The sequence below is a fragment of the Oncorhynchus clarkii genome, chromosome 2 (assembly GCF_045791955.1).
Source record: "Oncorhynchus clarkii lewisi isolate Uvic-CL-2024 chromosome 2, UVic_Ocla_1.0, whole genome shotgun sequence".
Classification (NCBI taxonomy): Eukaryota; Metazoa; Chordata; class Actinopteri; order Salmoniformes; family Salmonidae; genus Oncorhynchus; species Oncorhynchus clarkii.
Window position 1 is genome coordinate 74881141 of NC_092148.1, and position 23285 is coordinate 74904425.

Below are 23285 nucleotides of genomic sequence, written 5' to 3' on the forward strand. Positions count from 1 at the left end.
TTCCTTCCTTCCTTCCTTCCTTCCTTCCTTCCTTCCTTCCTTCCTTCCTTCCTTCCTTCCTTCCTTCCTTCCTTCCTTCCTTCCTTCCCTCCTTCCCTCCTTCCTTCCTTCCTTCCTTCCTTCCCTCCTTCCCTCCTCTCCTCCTCTCCTCCTTCCCTCCTTCCCTCCTCTCCTCCTCTCCTCCTTCCCTCCTTCCTTCCTTCCTTCCTTCCCTCCTTCCCTCCTCTCCTCCTCTCCTCCTTCCCTCCTTCCTTCCTTCCTTCCTTCCCTCCTTCCCTCCTTCCTTCCTTCCTTCCCTCCTTCCCTCCTTCCCTCCTCTCCTCCTCTCCTCCTTCCCTCCTTGCTTCCTTCCTTCCTTCCCTCCTTCCCTCCTTCCTTCCTTCCTTCCCCCCCAGGGTTTTCAAATGAAACTTGTTCTAATTAAAAGTGTGGCAACGTAGATCTTCTGAAACATGTTGAGGGAACTTTGCTTTTTATCTTTGTTCTTTGGTTGTGGAGTGGACATGGCATTTTCATTTGGACAGGAAGGGCACTGAACAGGGGGAGGGTGAAAGAGGGGGCATCCCGAGTCTATTTTAATCCATCAAATGGACAGGTGAAGTTAGAAAACTGTTTTAAAGGCCAATATTATTAGCAATCAAATCAAAAATCGAATCAGATTGTACTTGTCATATGCGCCGAATACAACTGGTATAGACTTAAAAAAATACAAATACAACTGGTCTAGACTTAAAAAAATACAAATACAACTGGTCTAGACTTAATTAAAAAAATACAAATACAACTGGTCTAGACTTAAAAAAATACAAATACAACTGGTCTAGACTTAATTAAAAAAATACAAATACAACTGGTCTAGACTTAAAAAAATACAAATACAACTGGTCTAGACTTAATTAAAAAAATACAAATACAACTGGTCTAGACTTAAAAAAATACAAATACAACTGGTCTAGACTTAAAAAAATACAAATACAACTGGTCTAGACTTAAAAAAATACAAATACAACTGGTCTAGACTTTACTTTGAAATGCTACCAGTACCAAGTATCAACTCACACCTAGGGGTCTCTACTTTATTTCTTTCACATTTCCTATTTTCAGGGCCCGAACTACATTACTTTCACCAGCTGACATAAGAGTAGATATCATCTCATAGAGACGCCTTCTGTGTTTGGGTTCTGGTGATGCAATAACAAAGAGTCGGTCAGTGGCTTTGATGTCGCAGATTGCGATCTCGATCCACAAACTGGATTTAATTGGGTAATTCTGATTGTTTATTACATAAAGCACCCAATTCCTTTAGATCTTGTTTACTCTCTGTAAATGGTCATTGCTCTGTAGATGGCTGATATGATTAAGGATAGTTAACTAAACGCGCAGTCTGCTGCCAGACCATACTGAGGCCTGTTGAGGAGGAATGAGTCAGAGCTGGAGAGAGGGAGGTAGGTAGGGAGGGAGAGAAAGAAAGAAGAAGAGGATAGGGGGGCCATTCCTGTCCCCGTCGTACCGCACAATAGTCTTTTTCTATACATTTATTAACAATATTCTGAGTTTTATTCTACTGTGGGTCTGAGTTAATGTGAATGAATAGGCTGCTGATTGCAAAAGGCTACCGAAGCAACAGACTTCTGAGTAGCAAATAAGGACGATCTGTCCTCATTTCAAGGATGATGAGATGATTTAAACACGAGAGGAAAGTTTAGAAATCAGCTAAAGCTGGATATTAAAGGGTGACATCAGTAAAACCAGAACTCTCTGGGATTGAAAACATTTTGCTGGATCTATGTGTGCTTTCTAGTGGTTACTTAAAGTGTGACAAATAGCAGAGCTCTGCCTGTCCTCTAGAGAAACCGCTGTGGGTCTGTATCGCACAATGTTTATTTTCATTTTCATTCATCAGACTCCACTGTGGAAAATGTGCACTAGGATTGTTAAACTATGGTGATATTAAATGTATAGGTTTATATACGTTCAAAGTTCTGTTTGAGTAGAATAGCAGTTGTGAGGGGTGAGAATTATTTGTGTGTGTGTGTTTGAGTGTGTGTGTGTTTGAGTGTGAGTGTGCTGGCTTGTAGGTGTTGTGTGCATCTGTGTGTGTGTGTTTGTTAGTTTATCATGCATGCTGTTGGCAGTAATGCGTCTTGGCGTGTGTTTATGGCTAGGTTTGTGTCTGTTGATGTGTCTCCCTGTCTCCGTGTGCGTTTAACGCCAGTCTAAAGCTGGTGCTAAAACCAGTCTCAGTACTGGAAGACTAGAATTACTACTGCCATAACTCTCTCTCTCACTTTAGCTGAGGTATTTCAACACCCCCAAAGTGTGGCTTGTTAATCAATGTGAAATCCTGACCTTGCAAAGACATCATAATCCAACCCTACATTTTCATTGGAGTAATTCAATTTCTCCAACCATCCATCACGTTTTATAGCCGAGTACATTATATATTTTAATGGTAGATGATGTGTGTTGTTGTTCCTTGAGCTAACTCCAGGAGGTGATTATGAATTGTTGCTATTCTGTGTGTGTGTGTGTGTGTGTGTGTGTGTGTGTGTGTGTGTGTGTCTCATAGTTTCTGGGCCTGGTTAAGCTCTCCCTGGAGTTCCAGTGTTGATGAGAGCTGAAGCCCTGCAGACATTAATGTGGGCACATTTATACTTACTTTAATGAAGTATTCATGCTAGGGGAGCATGGAGAGCACAAACAATAGGAGTGTTTGTATCAGTATTGATATCAGCAGGCAAATCCCAGCTGTACGGGGAGGACGGAGGGAGATGCTGCCGAGTGCTAGGCTCCATCGACAGCCCAGACCGCCAGTATGTCTGCCTCTGTCGCCATGCCCAGAGCGGCTACGCTAGTTAGTTCGTTTCTGTGAACGAAGGATCTGCACCACGGGGAAGCAATGGAGAGAGAAGAGAGGGAGGATTGGATGAGACAAGAGATGTCCCAGTCCCAGGTCTGCTGATTGCTACCACATTGGGGATGGTTTGTGGGAGAGAATACCCATGGATCATGGAGGCTGTGGGGTAGACTGCACGGGTCTGTCAGCTGGCTGGTTCAGCCCTGTGGCACCCCGCCCTCTGCCCCTCAGGCAGCCCCTGAGGCAAGGACATATCCCTCAAGTAAAAATATATAAAATGTTATGTGTCACATACACATGGTTAGCAGATGTTAGCAGTTGTGAAGGCAGGTAGCCTAGTGGTTAGTGCGTTGGGCCAGTGACCGAAAGGTTGCTAGATCAAATCTCCGAGCTGATAAGGTTCAAATCTGTCGTTCTGCTCCTGAACGAGGCAGTTAACCCACTGTTCCTAGGCGGTCATTGTAAATAAGAATTTGTTCTTAACTGACTTGCCTAGTTAAATAAAAAATGCTTGTGCTTCTAATTAGTTCCGACAGTGCAGTAATATCTAGCAAATTCAAAACAACTACCTTATACACACAAATGTAAAGGGATGGAATAAGAATATGTACATATGGATGAGCAATAACCGTGCGGCATAGACAAGATGCAATAGATGGTATGAAATGCAGTATATACATATGTGATGAGTAATGTAGGATATGTAAACATTATTAAAGTTGCATTATTTAAAGTGGCCAGTGATTTGGGTCTGTATGTTGGCAGCAGCTTCTCTATGTTAGTGATGGCTGTTTAACAGTCTGATGGCCTTGAGATTGAAGCTGTTTTTTAGTCTCTCAGTCCCAGCTTTGATGCACCTGTACTGACCTCGCCTTCTGGATGAAGGCTTGGGTGGTTGTTGTCCTTGATGATATTTTTGGCCTTCCTGTGTCATCGGGTGCTGTAGGTGTCCTGGAGGGTATGTAGTTTGCCCCCGGGGATGCGTTGTGCAGCCCGTACTACCCTCTGGAGAGCCTTACGTTTGAGCGAGGTGCAATTACCGTACCAGGCGGTGATACAGCCCGACAGGATGCTCTCGATTGTGCATCTGTAAAATTTTGTGTTTAGAGTGTTTTAGATGACAAGCCACATTTCTTCAGCCTCCTGAGGTTGAAGAGGCACTGTTGCGCCTTCTTCACCACACTGTCTGTGATGGTGGACCATTTCAGTTTGTCCGTGATGTGTACTCCGATGAACTTAAAACGTTCCACCTTCTCCACAACTGTCCCGTCGATGTTTCCTGATGTCCACGATCATCTCCTTTGTTTCGTTGACGTTGAGTGAGAGGTTATTTTCCTGACACAACACTCCGAGGGACTTACCTCCTCCCTGTAAGCCGTCTCGTAGTTGTTGATAATCAAGCCCACTACTGTTGTATCGTCTGCAAACTTGATGATTGAGTTGGAGGCGTGCATGGCCACGCAGTCATGGGTGAACTGGGAGTACAGGAGGGGGCTGAGCATGCAACCTTGTGGGGCCCCAGTGTTGAGGATCAGCAAAGTGGAGATGTTGTTGCCTACCTTCACCACCTGGGGGCAGCCCGTCAGAAAATCCAGGACCCAATTGCACAGGGCGAGGTTGAGACCCAGGGCCTTAAGCTTAATGATGAGCTTGGAGGGTACTATGGTTTTGAATACTGAGCTTACAGACTACAAAGGAAAGCACAGTGACACGAGCCTACCAGACGAGCTAAATCACTTCTATGCTCGCTTCGAGGCAAGCAACACTGAGGCATGCATGAGAGCATCAGCTGTTCCAGACGACTGTGTGATCACGCTCTCCGTAGCCGACGTGAGTAAGACCTTTAAACAGGTCAACATACAAAAGGCTGCGGAGCCAGGCTGATTACCAGGACATGTGCTCCGGGCATGTGCTGACCAACTGGCAGGTGTCTTCACTGACATTTTCAACATTTCCCTGATTGAGTTTGTAATACCAACATGCTTCAAGCAGACCACCATAGGTCTGCTTGACCTATGGTGGTCTGCCTAAATGCCAAAATGACTACAGACCCGTAGCACTCACGTCCGTAGCAATGAAATGCTTTGAAAGGCTGGTAATGGCTCACATCAACACCATTATCCCAGAAACCCTAGACCCACTCCAATTTGCATACCGCCCAAACAGATCCACAGATGATGCAATCTCTATTGCACTCCACACTGCCCTTTCCCATCTGGACAAAAGGACCACCTATGTGAGAATGCTGTTCATTGACTACAGCTCAGTGTTCAACACCATAGTTAGTACCCTCAAAGCTCATCACCAAGCTAAGGATCCTGGGACTTAACACCTCCCTCTGCAACTGGATCCTGGACTTCCTTACAGGCCGCCCCCAGGTGGTGAGGGTAGGTAGCAACACATCTGCCACGCTGATCCTCAACACTGGAGCTCCCCAGGGGTGCGTTCTCAGTCCCCTCCTGTACTCCCTGTTCACCCACGACTGCATGGCCAGGCACGACTTCAACACCATCATTAAGTTTGCTGACGACACAACAGTGGTAGGCCTGATCACGACAACGACGAGACAGCCTATAGGGAGGAGGTCAGAGACCTTGCCGGGTGGTGCCAGAATAACAACCTATCCCTCAACGTAACCAAGACTAGGGAGATGATTGTGGACTACAGGAAAAGGAGCACCGAGCACGTCAATTGCTCGGCCTCCGACCGCAAGGCACTTCAGAGGGTAGTGCGTATGGCCCAGTACATCACTGGGGCAAAGCTGCCTGCCATCCAGGTCCTCTACACCAGGCGGTGTCAGAGGAAGGCCCTAAACATTGTCAAAGACTCCAGCCACCCCAGTCATAGACTGTTCTCTCTACTACCGCAAGGCAAGCGGTACCGGAGTGCCAAGTCTAGGACAAAAAGGCTTCTCAACAGTTTTTACCCCCAAGCCGTAAGACTCCTAAACAGGTAACCAAATGGTTACCCGGACTATTTGCATTGTGTGCCCCCCAACCCCTCTTTTACGCTGCTGCTACTCTCTGTTTATCTTATATGCATGGTCACTTTAACTATACATTCATGTACATACTACCTAAATTGGCCCGACCGACCAGTGCTCCCGCACATTGGCTAACCTGGCTGTCTGCATTGTGTCCCACCACCCGCCAATCCCTCTTTTTACACTACTGCTACTCTCTGTTCATCATATATGCATAGTCACTTTAACGATACCTACATGTACACACTACCTCAATAAGCCTGAGTAACAGGTGTCTGTATATAGCCTTGCTACTCTTTTTTTCAAATGTCTTTTTACTGTTGTTTTATTTCTTTACTTACCTACACACACACACACACACACACACACACACATACCTTTTTTTCCCGCACCATTGGTTAGAGCCTGTAAGTAAGCATTTCAATGTAAGGTTTACACCTGTTGTATTCGGCACACGTGACAAATAAACTTTGATTTGATTTGATTTTTAGTCAATGAACAGCATTCTTACATATTCCTCTGGCATTCCTCTGGTCCAGATGGTATAGCGCTGTGTGCAGTGTGATGACGTTTGCATCGTCTGTGGACCTGTTGGGGCGGTATGCAAACTGAAGTGGGTTTAGGGTGGCAGATAAGGTGGAGGTGATATGTTCCTTGACTAGTCTCTCGAAGCACATCATGATGACAGAAGTGAGTGCTACGGGGCGATAGTCATTTAGTTCAGCTATCTTTGCCTCCTTTGGTACAGGAGCAATGATGGCCACCTTGAAGCATGTGGGGACAGCAGACTGGGACTGGGAGGGATTAAATATGTCCGTAAACACACCAGCCGGCTGATCTGCGCAAGCTCTGAGGACGCGGCTAAGGATGCCGTCTGGGCCAGCAGCCTTGCGAGGGTTGACACGTTTAATTGTCTTACTCACCTCGGGCATAGAGAATGTAGGGAGGGCCCGTAGTCCTTGTTAGCGGGCCTTCTCGGCGGCACTGTATTTTCCTCAAAGCGGGTGTTTAGCTTGTCTGGGAGAAAGACATCGGTTTCCGTGCCTGGTTTTCTTTTTATAGTCTGTAATTGCCTGTAGACCCAGCCACATACGTCTCGTGTCTGGGCCGTTGAATTGCGATTTTGTCCCTATACTGACATTTTGCTTGTTTGATTGCCTTGCGGAGGAAATAACTACACTGTTTATATTTGGCCATATTCCCCGACCTTTTTCCATGGTTGAATGCGGTGGCTTTCAGTGTTGCGCGCCACCATCTATCCCTCACATCATTCCCTGCGCCTAGGCCAAGACATATCCCTCACATCCCTCCCTGGGACTAGGCTAGGACATATCCCTCACATCCCTCACTGGGACTAGGCTAGGACATATCCCTCACATCCCTCCCTGGGACTAGGTTAGGACATATCCCACCCTGGGACTAGGCCAGGACATATCCCTCACATCACTCCCTGCGCCTAGGCCAGGACATATCCCTCACATCCCTCCCTGGGCCTAGGCTAGGACATATCCCTCACATCCCTCCCTGGGACTAGGCTAGGACATATCCCTCACATCCCTCCCTGGGACTAGGCTAGGACATATCCCTCACATCCCTCCCTGGGACTAGGCTAGGACATATCCCTCTCATTCACTCCCTGGGCCTAGGCTAAGACAGTCAACAATGAGCAACTGCCAACTAGTTGTTGAGCCAACTCTTTTGCACTGACTCTATGCACAAACACTGGACTCTACCCACACACTCACACAAACTTACACTGACACCCCAACACACACATACACACACACACACACACTACGTTATGCCCACATACACATTACATGCATACACATGCATACTGATGCCACACACACATACTTTCACACATACCATATATGCTGCTGCTACTGTCTATTATCTATCCTGTTGCCTAGTCACTTTACCCCTATCAACAGTATATGTACAGTACATAGCAAACTCATACAACTACACATCGACTCGGTACTGCTACTCCCTATAGCCATGTTATTTTCTACTTCCTATATATAGCCATGTTATTTTCTACTCCCTATATATAGCCATGTTATTTTCTACTTCCTATATATAGCCATGTTATTTTCTACTCCCTATATATAGCCATGTTATTTTCTACTTCCTATATATAGCCTTCTTATTTTCTACTCCCTATAGCCATGTTATTTTCTACTCCCTATAGCCTTCTTATTTTCTACTCCCTATATATAGCCTTCTTATTTTCTACTCCCTATAGCCATGTTATTTTCTACTCCCTATAGCCTTCTTATTTTCTACTCCCTATATATAGCCATGTTATTTTCTACTCCCTATATATAGCCATGTTATTTTCTACTCCCTATATATAGCCATGTTATTTTCTACTCCCTATATATAGCCATGTTATTTTCTACTTCCTATAGCCATGTTATTTTCTACTCCCTATATATAGCCATCTTATTTTCTACTCCCTATAGCCATGTTATTTTCTACTCCCTATAAATAGCCATCTTATTTTCTACTCCCTATATATAGCCATGTTATTTTCTACTCCCTATATATAGCCATGTTATTTTCTACTCCATATATATAGCCATCTTATTTTCTACTCCCTATATATAGCCATGTTATTTTCTACTCCCTATAGCCATGTTATTTTCTACTTCCTATAGCCATGTTATTTTCTACTCCCTATATATAGCCTTCTTATTTTCTACTCCCTATATATAGCCATGTTATTTTCTACTTCCTATATATAGCCTTCTTATTTTCTACTCCCTATATATAGCCATGTTATTTTCTACTCCCTATAGCCATGTTATTTTCTACTCCCTATATGTAGCCATGTTATTTTCTACTTCCTATATATAGCCTTCTTATTTTCTACTCCCTATAGCCATGTTATTTTCTACTCCCTATATATAGCCATGTTATTTTCTACTCCCTATAGCCTTCTTATTTTCTACTCCCTATATATAGCCATGTTATTTTCTACTCCCTATATATAGCCATGTTATTTTCTACTTCCTATATATAGCCTTCTTATTTTCTACTCCCTATAGCCATGTTATTTTCTACTCCCTATAGCCTTCTTATTTTCTACTTCCTATATATAGCCATGTTATTTTCTACTCCCTATATATAGCCATGTTATTTTCTACTTCCTATATATAGCCTTCTTATTTTCTACTTCCTATATATAGCCATGTTATTTTCTACTCAGTATATATAGCCATGTTATTTTCTACTTCATATATATAGCCATGTTATTTTCTACTCCCTATATATAGCCTTCTTATTTTCTACTCCCTATATATAGCCTTGTTATTTTCTACTTCCTATATATAGCCATGTTATTTTCTACTTCCTATATATAGCCATGTTATTTTCTACTTCCTATATATAGCCTTCTTATTTTCTACTCCCTATATATAGCCATCTTATTTTCTACTCCCTATAGCCATGTTATTTTCTACTTCCTATATATAGCCATCTTATTTTCTACTCCCTATAGCCTTCTTATTTTCTACTCCCTATATATAGCCATGTTATTTTCTACTTCCTATATATAGCTTTCTTATTTTCTACTCCCTATAGCCATGTTATTTTCTACTCCCTATATATAGCCATGTTATTTTCTACTCCCTATATATAGCCTTCTTATTTTCTACTTCCTATATATAGCCATGTTATTTTCTACTCCCTATATATAGCCATGTTATTTTCTACTCCCTATATATAGCCATGTTATTTTCTACTCCCTATATATAGCCTTCCTATTTTCTACTCCCTATATATAGCCTTCTTATTTTCTACTCCCTATATATAGCCTTCTTATTTTCTACTCCCTATATATAGCCATGTTATTTTCTACTCCCTATATATAGCCTTCTTATTTTCTACTCCCTATAGCCATGTTATTTTCTACTTCCTATATATAGCCATGTTATTTTCTACTCCCCATATATAGCCATGTTATTTTCTACTTCCTATATATAGCCTTCTTATTTTCTACTCCTTATATATAGCCATGTTATTTTCTACTTCCTATATATAGCCTTCTTATTTTCTACTCCCTATAGCCATGTTATTTTCTACTTCCTATATATAGCCTTCTTATTTTCTACTCCCTATAGCCATGTTATTTTCTACTTCCTATATATAGCCATGTTATTTTCTACTCCCTATATATAGCCATGTTATTTTCTACTTCCTATATATAGCCTTCTTATTTTCTACTCCCTATAGCCATGTTATTTTCTACTCCCTATATATAGCCATGTTATTTTCTACTTCCTATATATAGCCATGTTATTTTCTACTCCCTATATATAGCCATGTTATTTTCTACTCCCTATAGCCATGTTATTTTCTACTTCCTATATATAGCCATGTTATTTTCTACTCCCTGTATATAGCCTTCTTATTTTCTACTCCCTATAGCCATGTTATTTTCTACTTCCTATATATAGCCATGTTATTTTCTACTCCCTATAGCCTTCTTATTTTCTACTCCCTATAGCCATGTTATTTTCTACTTCCTATATATAGCCATCTTATTTTCTACTCCCTATATATAGCCTTCTTATTTTGTACTCCCTATATATAGCCATCTTATTTTCTACTCCCTATAGCCATGTTATTTTCTACTTCCTATATATAGCCATGTTATTTTCTACTCCCTATATATAGCCATGTTATTTTCTACTTCCTATATATAGCCATGTTATTTTCTACTCCCTATATATAGCCTTCTTATTTTCTACTCCCTATAGCCATCTTATTTTCTACTCCCTATATATAGCCTTCTTATTTTCTACTCCCTATATATAGCCTTCTTATTTTCTACTCCCTATAGCCATGTTATTTTCTACTCCCTATATATAGCCTTCTTATTTTCTACTCCCTATAGCCATGTTATTTTCTACTCCCTATATATAGCCATGTTATTTTCTACTTCCTATATATAGCCATGTTATTTTCTACTCCCTTTATATAGCCATGTTATTTTCTACTTCCTATATATAGCCTTCTTATTTTCTACTCCCTTTATATAGCCATGTTATTTTCTACTTCCTATATATAGCCTTCTTATTTTCTACTCCCTATAGCCATGTTATTTTCTACTTCCTATATATAGCCTTCTTATTTTCTACTCCCTATAGCCATGTTATTTTCTACTTCCTATATATAGCCATGTTATTTTCTACTCCCTATATATAGCCATGTTATTTTCTACTTCCTATATATAGCCTTCTTATTTTCTACTCCCTATAGCCATGTTATTTTCTACTCCCTATATATAGCCATGTTATTTTCTGCTCCCTATATATAGCCATGTTATTTTCTACTTCCTATATATAGCCATGTTATTTTCTACTCCCTATATATAGCCTTCTTATTTTCTACTCCCTATAGCCATGTTATTTTCTACTTCCTATATATAGCTATGTTATTTTCTACTCCCTATAGCCTTCTTATTTTCTACTCCCTATAGCCATGTTATTTTCTACTTCCTATATATAGCCATCTTATTTTCTACTCCCTATATATAGCCTTCTTATTTTGTACTCCCTATATATAGCCATCTTATTTTCTACTCCCTATAGCCATGTTATTTTCTACTTCCTATATATAGCCATGTTATTTTCTACTCCCTATATATAGCCATGTTATTTTCTACTTCCTATATATAGCCATGTTATTTTCTACTCCCTATAGCCATGTTATTTTCTACTCCCTATATATAGCCATGTTATTTTCTACTTCCTATATATAGCCTTCTTATTTTCTACTCCCTATAGCCATGTTATTTTCTACTCCCTATATATAGCCATGTTATTTTCTACTCCCTATAGCCTTCTTATTTTCTACTCCCTATATATAGCCATGTTATTTTCTACTCCCTATATATAGCCATGTTATTTTCTACTTCCTATATATAGCCTTCTTATTTTCTACTCCCTATAGCCATGTTATTTTCTACTCCCTATAGCCTTCTTATTTTCTACTTCCTATATATAGCCATGTTATTTTCTACTCCCTATATATAGCCATGTTATTTTCTACTTCCTATATATAGCCTTCTTATTTTCTACTTCCTATATATAGCCATGTTATTTTCTACTCAGTATATATAGCCATGTTATTTTCTACTTCATATATATAGCCATGTTATTTTCTACTCCCTATATATAGCCTTCTTATTTTCTACTCCCTATATATAGCCTTGTTATTTTCTACTTCCTATATATAGCCATGTTATTTTCTACTTCCTATATATAGCCATGTTATTTTCTACTTCCTATATATAGCCTTCTTATTTTCTACTCCCTATATATAGCCATCTTATTTTCTACTCCCTATAGCCATGTTATTTTCTACTTCCTATATATAGCCATCTTATTTTCTACTCCCTATAGCCTTCTTATTTTCTACTCCCTATATATAGCCATGTTATTTTCTACTTCCTATATATAGCTTTCTTATTTTCTACTCCCTATAGCCATGTTATTTTCTACTCCCTATATATAGCCATGTTATTTTCTACTCCCTATATATAGCCTTCTTATTTTCTACTTCCTATATATAGCCATGTTATTTTCTACTCCCTATATATAGCCATGTTATTTTCTACTCCCTATATATAGCCATGTTATTTTCTACTCCCTATATATAGCCTTCTTATTTTCTACTCCCTATATATAGCCTTCTTATTTTCTACTCCCTATATATAGCCTTCTTATTTTCTACTCCCTATATATAGCCATGTTATTTTCTACTCCCTATATATAGCCTTCTTATTTTCTACTCCCTATAGCCATGTTATTTTCTACTTCCTATATATAGCCATGTTATTTTCTACTCCCCATATATAGCCATGTTATTTTCTACTTCCTATATATAGCCTTCTTATTTTCTACTCCTTATATATAGCCATGTTATTTTCTACTTCCTATATATAGCCTTCTTATTTTCTACTCCCTATAGCCATGTTATTTTCTACTTCCTATATATAGCCTTCTTATTTTCTACTCCCTATAGCCATGTTATTTTCTACTTCCTATATATAGCCATGTTATTTTCTACTCCCTATATATAGCCATGTTATTTTCTACTTCCTATATATAGCCTTCTTATTTTCTACTCCCTATAGCCATGTTATTTTCTACTCCCTATATATAGCCATGTTATTTTCTACTTCCTATATATAGCCATGTTATTTTCTACTCCCTATATATAGCCATGTTATTTTCTACTCCCTATAGCCATGTTATTTTCTACTTCCTATATATAGCCATGTTATTTTCTACTCCCTGTATATAGCCTTCTTATTTTCTACTCCCTATAGCCATGTTATTTTCTACTTCCTATATATAGCCATGTTATTTTCTACTCCCTATAGCCTTCTTATTTTCTACTCCCTATAGCCATGTTATTTTCTACTTCCTATATATAGCCATCTTATTTTCTACTCCCTATATATAGCCTTCTTATTTTGTACTCCCTATATATAGCCATCTTATTTTCTACTCCCTATAGCCATGTTATTTTCTACTTCCTATATATAGCCATGTTATTTTCTACTCCCTATATATAGCCATGTTATTTTCTACTTCCTATATATAGCCATGTTATTTTCTACTCCCTATATATAGCCTTCTTATTTTCTACTCCCTATAGCCATCTTATTTTCTACTCCCTATATATAGCCTTCTTATTTTCTACTCCCTATATATAGCCTTCTTATTTTCTACTCCCTATAGCCATGTTAATTTCTACTCCCTATATATAGCCTTCTTATTTTCTACTCCCTATAGCCATGTTATTTTCTACTCCCTATATATAGCCATGTTATTTTCTACTTCCTATATATAGCCATGTTATTTTCTACTCCCTTTATATAGCCATGTTATTTTCTACTTCCTATATATAGCCTTCTTATTTTCTACTCCCTATATATAGCCATGTTATTTTCTACTTCCTATATATAGCCTTCTTATTTTCTACTCCCTATAGCCATGTTATTTTCTACTTCCTATATATAGCCTTCTTATTTTCTACTCCCTATAGCCATGTTATTTTCTACTTCCTATATATAGCCATGTTATTTTCTACTCCCTATATATAGCCATGTTATTTTCTACTTCCTATATATAGCCTTCTTATTTTCTACTCCCTATAGCCATGTTATTTTCTACTCCCTATATATAGCCATGTTATTTTCTGCTCCCTATATATAGCCATGTTATTTTCTACTTCCTATATATAGCCATGTTATTTTCTACTCCCTATATATAGCCTTCTTATTTTCTACTCCCTATAGCCATGTTATTTTCTACTTCCTATATATAGCTATGTTATTTTCTACTCCCTATAGCCTTCTTATTTTCTACTCCCTATAGCCATGTTATTTTCTACTTCCTATATATAGCCATCTTATTTTCTACTCCCTATATATAGCCTTCTTATTTTGTACTCCCTATATATAGCCATCTTATTTTCTACTCCCTATAGCCATGTTATTTTCTACTTCCTATATATAGCCATGTTATTTTCTACTCCCTATATATAGCCATGTTATTTTCTACTTCCTATATATAGCCATGTTATTTTCTACTCCCTATATATAGCCTTCTTATTTTCTACTCCCTATAGCCATCTTATTTTCTACTCCCTATATATAGCCTTCTTATTTTCTACTCCCTATATATAGCCATGTTATTTTCTACTCCCTATATATAGCCTTCTTATTTTCTACTCCCTATATATAACCTTCTTATTTTCTACTCCCTATATATAGCCTTCTTATTTTCTACTCCCTATATATAGCCATGTTATTTTCTACTTCCTATATATAGCCTTCTTATTTTCTACTCCCTATAGCCATGTTATTTTCTACTCCCTATATATAACCTTCTTATTTTCTACTCCCTATATATAGCCTTCTTATTTTCTACTCCCTATATATAGCCATGTTATTTTCTACTCCCTATATATAGCCTTCTTATTTTCTACTCCCTATATATAACCTTCTTATTTTCTACTCCCTATATATAGCCTTCTTATTTTCTACTCCCTATATATAGCCATGTTATTTTCTACTTCCTATATATAGCCTTCTTATTTTCTACTCCCTATAGCCATGTTATTTTCTACTCCCTATATATAACCTTCTTATTTTCTACTCCCTATATATAGCCTTTTTATTTTCTACTCCCTATATATAGCCATGTTATTTTCTACTCCCTATATATAGCCATGTTATTTTCTACTCCCTATAGCCATGTTATTTTCTACTTCCTATATATAGCCATGTTATTTTCTACTCCCTATATATAGCCTTCTTATTTTCAACTCCCTATTTATAGCCTTCTTATTTTCTACTTCCTATAGCCATGTTATTTTCTACTCCCTATATATAGCCTTCTTATTTTCTACTTCCTATAGCCATGTTATTTTCTACTCCCTATATATAGCCTTCTTATTTTCTACTCCCTATATATAGCCTTCTTATTTTCTACTCCCTATATATAGCCATGTTATTTTCTACTCCCTATATATAGCCTTCTTATTTTCTACTTCCTATAGCCATGTTATTTTCTACTCCCTATATATAGCCATCTTATTTTCTACTCCCTATATATAGCCTTCTTATTTTCTACTCCCTATAGCCATGTTATTTTCTACTCCCTATATATAGCCTTCTTATTTTCTACTCCCTATATATAGCCATCTTATTTTCTACTTCCTATAGCCATCTTATTTTCTACTCCCTATAGCCATGTTATTTTCTACTCCCTATATATAGCCATGTTATTTTCTACTCCCTATATATAGCCTTCTTATTTTCTACTCCCTATATATAGCCATGTTATTTTCTACTTCCTATAAATAGCCATCTTATTTTCTACTCCCTATAGCCATCTTATTTTCTACTCCCTATAGCCATGTTATTTTCTACTCACTATATATAGCCATCTTATTTTCTACTCCCTATAGCCATGTTATTTTCTACTCCCTATAGCCATGTTATTTTCTACTCCCTATATATAGCCATGTTATTTTCTACTTCCTATATATAGCCTTCTTATTTTCTACTCCCTATAGCCATGTTATTTTCTACTCCCTATATATAGCCATGTTATTTTCTACTCCCTATATATAGCCTTCTTATTTTCTACTCCCTATAGCCATGTTATTTTCTACTTCCTATAGCCATGTTATTTTCTACTCCCTATAGCCATGTTATTTTCTACTCCCTATATATAGACATGTTATTTTCTACTCCCTATATATAGCCATCTTATTTTCTACTTCCTATATATAGCCATGTTATTTTCTACTCCCTATATATAGCCATGTTATTTTCTACTTCCTATATATAGCCATCTTATTTTCTACTCCCTATAGCCATCTTATTTTCTACTCACTATATATAGCCATCTTATTTTCTACTCCCTATAGCCATGTTATTTTCTACTCCCTATAGCCATGTTATTTTCTACTCCCTATATATAGCCATGTTATTTTCTACTTCCTATATATAGCCTTCTTATTTTCTACTCCCTATAGCCATGTTATTTTCTACTCCCTATATATAGCCATGTTATTTTCTACTCCCTATATATAGCCTTCTTATTTTCTACTCCCTATAGCCATGTTATTTTCTACTTCCTATAGCCATGTTATTTTCTACTCCCTATAGCCATGTTATTTTCTACTCCCTATAGCCATGTTATTTTCTACTTCCTATATATAGCCTTCTTATTTTCTACTCCCTATAGCCATGTTATTTTCTTCTCCCTATATATAGCCTTCTTATTTTCTACTCCCTATATATAACCATGTTATTTTCTACTCCCTATAGCCATGTTATTTTCTACTTCCTATATATAGCCATGTTATTTTCTACTCCCTATATATAACCATGTTATTTTCTACTCCCTATAGCCATGTTATTTTCTACTCCCTATATATAACCATGTTATTTTCTACTCCCTATAGCCATGTTATTTTCTACTTCCTATATATAGCCATGTTATTTTCTACTCCCTATAGCCTTCTTATTTTCTACTCCCTATAGCCATGTTATTTTCTACTTCCTATATATAGCCATGTTATTTTCTACTCCCTATATATAGCCATGTTATTTTCTACTCCCTATATATAGCCATGTTATTTTCTACTCTCTATATATACCCATGTTATTTTCTACTCCCTATATATAGCCATGTTATTTTCTACTCCCTATATATAGCCTTCTTATTTTCTACTCCCTATATATAGCCTTCTTATTTTCTACTCCCTATAGCCATGTTATTTTCTACTCCCTATATATAGCCTTCTTATTTTCTACTCCCTATATATAGCCTTGTTATTTTCTACTTCCTATATATAGCCATGTTATTTTCTACTTCCTATATATAGCCATGTTATTTTCTACTTCCTATATATAGCCTTCTTATTTTCTACTCCCTATATATAGCCATCTTATTTTCTACTCCCTATAGCCATGTTATTTTCTACTTCCTATATATAGCCATCTTATTTTCTACTCCCTATAGCCTTCTTATTTTCTACTCCCTATATATAGCCATGTTATTTTCTACTTCCTATATATAGCTTTCTTATTTTCTACTCCCTATAGCCATGTTATTTTCTACTCCCTATATATAGCCATGTTATTTTCTACTCCCTATATATAGCCTTCTTATTTTCTACTTCCTATATATAGCCATGTTATTTTCTACTCCCTATATATAGCCATGTTATTTTCTACTCCCTATATATAGCCATGTTATTTTCTACTCCCTATATATAGCCTTCTTATTTTCTACTCCCTATATATAGCCTTCTTATTTTCTACTCCCTATATATAGCCTTCTTATTTTCTACTCCCTATATATAGCCATGTTATTTTCTACTCCCTATATATAGCCTTCTTATTTTCTACTCCCTATAGCCATGTTATTTTCTACTTCCTATATATAGCCATGTTATTTTCTACTCCCCATATATAGCCATGTTATTTTCTACTTCCTATATATAGCCTTCTTATTTTCTACTCCTTATATATAGCCATGTTATTTTCTACTTCCTATATATAGCCTTCTTATTTTCTACTCCCTATAGCCATGTTATTTTCTACTTCCTATATATAGCCTTCTTATTTTCTACTCCCTATAGCCATGTTATTTTCTACTTCCTATATATAGCCATGTTATTTTCTACTCCCTATATATAGCCATGTTATTTTCTACTTCCTATATATAGCCTTCTTATTTTCTACTCCCTATAGCCATGTTATTTTCTACTCCCTATATATAGCCATGTTATTTTCTACTTCCTATATATAGCCATGTTATTTTCTACTCCCTATATATAGCCATGTTATTTTCTACTCCCTATAGCCATGTTATTTTCTACTTCCTATATATAGCCATGTTATTTTCTACTCCCTGTATATAGCCTTCTTATTTTCTACTCCCTATAGCCATGTTATTTTCTACTTCCTATATATAGCCATGTTATTTTCTACTCCCTATAGCCTTCTTATTTTCTACTCCCTATAGCCATGTTATTTTCTACTTCCTATATATAGCCATCTTATTTTCTACTCCCTATATATAGCCTTCTTATTTTGTACTCCCTATATATAGCCATCTTATTTTCTACTCCCTATAGCCATGTTATTTTCTACTTCCTATATATAGCCATGTTATTTTCTACTCCCTATATATAGCCATGTTATTTTCTACTTCCTATATATAGCCATGTTATTTTCTACTCCCTATATATAGCCTTCTTATTTTCTACTCCCTATAGCCATCTTATTTTCTACTCCCTATATATAGCCTTCTTATTTTCTACTCCCTATATATAGCCTTCTTATTTTCTACTCCCTATAGCCATGTTATTTTCTACTCCCTATATATAGCCTTCTTATTTTCTACTCCCTATAGCCATGTTATTTTCTACTCCCTATATATAGCCATGTTATTTTCTACTTCCTATATATAGCCATGTTATTTTCTACTCCCTTTATATAGCCATGTTATTTTCTACTTCCTATATATAGCCTTCTTATTTTCTACTCCCTATATATAGCCATGTTATTTTCTACTTCCTATATATAGCCTTCTTATTTTCTACTCCCTATAGCCATGTTATTTTCTACTTCCTATATATAGCCTTCTTATTTTCTACTCCCTATAGCCATGTTATTTTCTACTTCCTATATATAGCCATGTTATTTTCTACTCCCTATATATAGCCATGTTATTTTCTACTTCCTATATATAGCCTTCTTATTTTCTACTCCCTATAGCCATGTTATTTTCTACTCCCTATATATAGCCATGTTATTTTCTGCTCCCTATATATAGCCATGTTATTTTCTACTTCCTATATATAGCCATGTTATTTTCTACTCCCTATATATAGCCTTCTTATTTTCTACTCCCTATAGCCATGTTATTTTCTACTTCCTATATATAGCTATGTTATTTTCTACTCCCTATAGCCTTCTTATTTTCTACTCCCTATAGCCATGTTATTTTCTACTTCCTATATATAGCCATCTTATTTTCTACTCCCTATATATAGCCTTCTTATTTTGTACTCCCTATATATAGCCATCTTATTTTCTACTCCCTATAGCCATGTTATTTTCTACTTCCTATATATAGCCATGTTATTTTCTACTCCCTATATATAGCCATGTTATTTTCTACTTCCTATATATAGCCATGTTATTTTCTACTCCCTATATATAGCCTTCTTATTTTCTACTCCCTATAGCCATCTTATTTTCTACTCCCTATATATAGCCTTCTTATTTTCTACTCCCTATATATAGCCATGTTATTTTCTACTCCCTATATATAGCCTTCTTATTTTCTACTCCCTATATATAACCTTCTTATTTTCTACTCCCTATATATAGCCTTCTTATTTTCTACTCCCTATATATAGCCATGTTATTTTCTACTTCCTATATATAGCCTTCTTATTTTCTACTCCCTATAGCCATGTTATTTTCTACTCCCTATATATAACCTTCTTATTTTCTACTCCCTATATATAGCCTTTTTATTTTCTACTCCCTATATATAGCCATGTTATTTTCTACTCCCTATATATAGCCATGTTATTTTCTACTCCCTATAGCCATGTTATTTTCTACTTCCTATATATAGCCATGTTATTTTCTACTCCCTATATATAGCCTTCTTATTTTCAACTCCCTATTTATAGCCTTCTTATTTTCTACTTCCTATAGCCATGTTATTTTCTACTCCCTATATATAGCCTTCTTATTTTCTACTTCCTATAGCCATGTTATTTTCTACTCCCTATATATAGCCTTCTTATTTTCTACTCCCTATATATAGCCTTCTTATTTTCTACTCCCTATATATAGCCATGTTATTTTCTACTCCCTATATATAGCCTTCTTATTTTCTACTTCCTATAGCCATGTTATTTTCTACTCCCTATATATAGCCATCTTATTTTCTACTCCCTATATATAGCCTTCTTATTTTCTACTCCCTATAGCCATGTTATTTTCTACTCCCTATATATAGCCTTCTTATTTTCTACTCCCTATATGTAGCCATCTTATTTTCTACTTCCTATAGCCATCTTATTTTCTACTCCCTATAGCCATGTTATTTTCTACTCCCTATATATAGCCATGTTATTTTCTACTTCCTATAAATAGCCATCTTATTTTCTACTCCCTATAGCCATCTTATTTTCTACTCCCTATAGCCATGTTATTTTCTACTCACTATATATAGCCATCTTATTTTCTACTCCCTATAGCCATGTTATTTTCTACTCCCTATAGCCATGTTATTTTCTACTCCCTATATATAGCCATGTTATTTTCTACTTCCTATATATAGCCTTCTTATTTTCTACTCCCTATAGCCATGTTATTTTCTACTCCCTATATATAGCCATGTTATTTTCTACTCCCTATATATAGCCTTCTTATTTTCTACTCCCTATAGCCATGTTATTTTCTACTTCCTATAGCCATGTTATTTTCTACTCCCTATAGCCATGTTATTTTCTACTCCCTATATGTAGCCATGTTATTTTCTACTCCCTATATATAGCCATCTTATTTTCTACTTCCTATATATAGCCATGTTATTTTCTACTCCCTATATATAGCCATGTTATTTTCTACTTCCTATATATAGCCATCTTATTTTCTACTCCCTATAGCCATCTTATTTTCTACTCACTATATATAGCCATCTTATTTTCTACTCCCTATAGCCATGTTATTTTCTACTCCCTATAGCCATGTTATTTTCTACTCCCTATATATAGCCATGTTATTTTCTACTTCCTATATATAGCCTTCTTATTTTCTACTCCCTATAGCCATGTTATTTTCTACTCCCTATATATAGCCATGTTATTTTCTACTCCCTATATATAGCCTTCTTATTTTCTACTCCCTATAGCCATGTTATTTTCTACTTCCTATAGCCATGTTATTTTCTACTCCCTATAGCCATGTTATTTTCTACTCCCTATAGCCATGTTATTTTCTACTTCCTATATATAGCCTTCTTATTTTCTACTCCCTATAGCCATGTTATTTTCTTCTCCCTATATATAGCCTTCTTATTTTCTACTCCCTATATATAACCATGTTATTTTCTACTCCCTATAGCCATGTTATTTTCTACTTCCTATATATAGCCATGTTATTTTCTACTCCCTATATATAACCATGTTATTTTCTACTCCCTATAGCCATGTTATTTTCTACTCCCTATATATAACCATGTTATTTTCTACTCCCTATAGCCATGTTATTTTCTACTTCCTATATATAGCCATGTTATTTTCTACTCCCTATAGCCTTCTTATTTTCTACTCCCTATAGCCATGTTATTTTCTACTTCCTATATATAGCCATGTTATTTTCTACTCCCTATATATAGCCATGTTATTTTCTACTCCCTATATATAGCCATGTTATTTTCTACTCTCTATATATACCCATGTTATTTTCTACTCCCTATATATAGCCATGTTATTTTCTACTCCCTATATATAGCCTTCTTATTTTCTACTCCCTATATATAGCCTTCTTATTTTCTACTCCCTATAGCCATGTTATTTTCTACTCACTATATATAGCCATCTTATTTTCTACTCCCTATAGCCATGTTATTTTCTACTCACTATATATAGCCATGTTATTTTCTACTCCCTATAGCCATGTTATTTTCTACTCTCTATAGCCATGTTATTTTCTACTCACTATATATAGCCTTCTTATTTTCTACTCCCTATATATAGCCTTCTTATTTTCTACTCCCTATAGCCATGTTATTTTCTACTCACTATATATAGCCATCTTATTTTCTACTCCCTATAGCCATGTTATTTTCTACTCACTATATATAGCCATGTTATTTTCTACTCCCTATAGCCATGTTATTTTCTACTCCCTATATATAGCCATCTTATTTTCTACTCCCTATAGCCATCTTATTTTCTACTCCCTATAGCCATGTTATTTTCTACTCCCTATAGCCATGTTATTTTCTACTCCCTATAGCCATGTTATTTTCTACTCCCTATAGCCATGTAATTTTCTACTCCCTATAGCCATGTTATTTTCTACTCCCTATAGCCATGTTATTTTCTACTCCCTATAGCCATGTTATTTTCTACTTCCTATATATAGCCATGTTATTTTCTACTCCCTATATATAGCCATCTTATTTTCTACTCCCTATAGCCATGTTATTTTCTACTCACTATATATAGCCATGTTATTTTCTACTTCCTATAGCCATGTTATTTTCTACTCCCTATAGCCATGTTATTTTCTACTCCCTATAGCCATGTTATTTTCTACTCCCTATAGCCATGTTATTTTCTAATTCCTATATATAGCCATGTTATTTTCTACTCCCTATATATAGCCATGTTATTTTCTACTCCCTATAGCCATGTTATTTTCTACTTCCTATATATAGCCATGTTATTTTCTACTCCCTATATATAGCCATGTTATTTTCTACTCCCTATAGCCATGTTATTTTCTACTCACTATATATAGCCATGCTATTTTCTACTTCCTATAGCCATGTTATTTTCTACTCCCTATAGCCATGTTATTTTCTACTTCCTATAGCCATGTTATTTTCTACTCCCTATAGCCATGTTATTTTCTACTCGCTATAGCCATGTTATTTTCTACTTCCTATAGCCATGTTATTTTCTACTTCCTATATATAGCCATGTTATTTTCTACTCCCTATAGCCATGTTATTTTCTACTTCCTATAGCCATGTTATTTTCTACTTCCTATATATAGCCATCTTATTTTATACTCCCTATAGCCATGTTATTTTCTACTCACTATATATAGCCATCTTATTTTTACTCATTATTTTTATCCTTTATTTA